At 31.6% G+C, this 3,321-nt stretch overlaps 1 protein-coding gene across 1 annotated transcript in view; it reads right to left on the bottom strand.

Moving 5' to 3' along the window:
- Nucleotides 1-3,321, bottom strand: part of LOC108753443 (probable muscarinic acetylcholine receptor gar-2) — a 38,151-nt gene that overhangs the window by 33,954 nt on the left and 876 nt on the right. The gene's annotated exons all lie outside the window — the stretch shown is intronic.

The following is a 3,321-nucleotide window of genomic DNA, read 5'->3' as shown; positions in this document are numbered from 1 at the left end:
CATATATATATATATATATATTATATACATATTTATTTCATAAAAACAAAGACGTTTATATATAGTCTATTATTTAGCGATAATAAGTTAAATGCACATCTAACAGGACGAGATACTATTACTAACTACATTGTTGTTTAATGCAAGCAATTTTGTGGCTTAAAATTACCACGAAGAATTTATTCAGCACCTTCATCTCATGTAGGAAGTACGCCACGTTAAACATAAAACTCGCAAAATTAGCAGTTCACGGTTGCTCGTCATGCTCACATATTTCCGCGCAAAGACACTTACCCCTGTATTTCTCATGGTAGTACGAGCACTTTGTACCGCAATGTATCGATGAATATTTAAACCGCCAGTTATCCGTCACATATAATATTAACAACCCTGTCAGTGCGAAGTCTGATTAAACTGAAGCGCAAATAACGTTTTAATATTTCACTCATGCGACGCGTTAACAACATCGGTAGCCGTTCTACAAATACGCGCTGCAGTCCGTAAGAAATATTCATTTGGAATCAAACCCGAGTTCATGGCTGTGAATCTCCGGTGTAATGTTTATTGCCGGGATAGTTATGATACGGCATGTGGAATTAAATACGGCATTTAAATGAATTCGCACCGACCGACGGTTTTCATAGCGCATGATTCGCGTTTAGGTGGTGGAGAACGGGGATGAGAATGCCGCGTGTATAATTCACGCAATAAATGCAATGGTATTTACTAATGAATATACAAGATACTTAAAACATTCCGTCCTCACTGTAGATATTGATTTTATGATCAATTTTAAATGAGAGATTTTAAAACTTGACAATTGTCCGTGTTTTTAAGAAATTTAACATTTTTCGAATTTCAATCACAAATAAAATTGAATTTCTGTTTTAAGATAAAATTTAATTAAAATTATTTTGCGTGTAGATATTTTATTTATATCGCTTTAATCTCGCTTTATTATTATAAAACGCCGGAATAGTCACTATGAAATTGTTTTTACGAAATACAATTTTATTCTACTTTAGTGCATATATCTAGATCTTGATATTTTATACAAATGTACATATTTTATTTTTCAAATGACTAAATATTGCATATAAAATACCATGTCGTTACCAGAAATTATACGTGCATCAGATAACACGCATAAAAACTTTCAGCATCGCGTTCGAATATTTGATACACAAAGTCATCAAGAGACAAGCCGAAATACATTTTATCGAGTCACTTTCATACGCAAATGTATGCGAATATTTTCAGAAGTATGAACACTTTGTTCTTAACAAATTTCACGATTTATATACTCATCACATCAAATTTTAAACGCTATAATGGTTCTTGCAATAAAACTGTATCGCAACTTTACTGTCAAATGCAATCAAGTGATTTTGACGCGGAATTTTTACTAGAAAAATGGACCCGCGCTTAAAGTAAATTAAAGATAAATTAAGTTATCATCTTAGTTTAAAGAAAAAAAAACCTACACATTTCGCGCATTAATCTCTCGTAATTTCAAGACCCATGCTCTCGGAAAAGATTTAAGTGTTACATTACGTGTTTCCAGCAATACCAAGCAAACTTTAGCTGACACAGTTTTCAGTAATATTAAAGACGATGTTAAAAAGTATTACAAGCGCAAATATTAAATTATCTTGCGTGTTTTATTACTTTCATTGTGTATGTGACAAATTTTTTCAATTAAAAAAAAATCATTATTAACGTTAAATTAAATTAACTTAAAAGCTTTCTGTTTTGAATGATGTACAGAGTGTGGAAAAAACAAGTAACATTTAAAAATAAAAATGATATAAAATAATATTTTAAATTTTTATATAATATGTACTCTCGCTTTATTTTTTATTTATTGAATGTAACGTTACTGATTAATAATTCCATTGTATTATCTAAAAAGCTCTTCTCGGGCTGATACGAATATTCATCATGCGAATGGCCATGACAAGAAAATATGTAGGTGTAGGTGGTTATGTATCCACAAAGTATAAACTAATCGATATTTATCGATCCGTCCTACCAAAGGCGAGCAAAGGACACGCTAACAAGAATCCTTCGACAATCACAATCATTCTCCATTAATCTCTCATACAAGTATCTTTCATTTATATTTACTGATTAAATAATTTAAGAAATGTATATCTAGAAAAGAAAGAGAATTTAACACAAATTTGTAAATACATATTTATTATTTATAAATATAATTATAAGCATTAAGTTTATTAACGTATTAATATAATAATTTGCCAAAAAATAGGAGTCTTACTTTAATGTCTTCTTTGATTACTATTTTACTACTCTACATAGTTTACTCAAGCTTATTTTTGTTACTATTTTACTCTTACGTAATAAATCTACGATATAAATAAAACTTCATTCAATCTGACAGTGATGTGGATAGTGTTAATAAAAGGCTAGCAGATATAAATCACATTATACTTCGTTCTTGAAATGACTTCGCGTAAGCGGTGACGAACGATATACGACAATCGAATGGCACAACACATTGTGTGGATTACTATCGCGTTTCGTTGGACCCAACGATTAGTCGATCGTAGGTCATGGCCATCCATCGCATCGAATAAAAAAGCGGGAAAGTAAAAAAAACAGATCCGATAATACGCCTCTTCACAGGACAATCGTGACAGCCATATTTTGTCAGAGATTCTCTTTTTTTCCGCTCAAAACTCGCTCGACCTGTCAATCACGACCTCGATGCCGCCTGGCCGAGCAGAATAAAGCGATCTAGAGTTCGTTTACATCGGCAGTTGCTACGATCGCGTGAGACTGTAACTCTTGCAGATGGTTTAAAAACCCGTGATCCGTCGCACCTTCGCTATACATCTAGTGGTAGATATGACCACGCGATTCTCTTCTCGCATCGATACTGGATGTGATACAAATTAGATTGAGCAAATATAATAAACGTTTAATTGATTTCAAACGGGACTAAATTGGATAATATGATAAAGGTTCAAATAGCAGAAAAATTTAAATAAAAAAATAAAAAATTGAAATGTATAAATATGTATACTCCATAAATTGTATTTAGATTTTTAAAATTTTTTAGATTTCAATAAAAATGTTTAGCAAGTATGATGATATTTGGAATACCTAACATGTTTTTGCGAATACACGAAATTTATTTTTCATATTGCATGTTTCATTGTAAGATGGACCCGATTATAACATCGCTGTCACATTATATCGATAGCCTATTTATATTTTATGTCATGACATGCAATACGAACAAAATATAAAGCGTAATAACGCAACGAACTGCAAAATGTGCGGCAAACTGGAAACAAA

This window comes from Trachymyrmex septentrionalis, unplaced genomic scaffold (genome assembly GCF_001594115.1).
Source record: "Trachymyrmex septentrionalis isolate Tsep2-gDNA-1 unplaced genomic scaffold, Tsep1.0 scaffold7, whole genome shotgun sequence".
Lineage (NCBI taxonomy): Eukaryota > Metazoa > Arthropoda > Insecta > Hymenoptera > Formicidae > Trachymyrmex > Trachymyrmex septentrionalis.
This window is presented reverse-complemented; position numbering and strand designations above follow the sequence as displayed.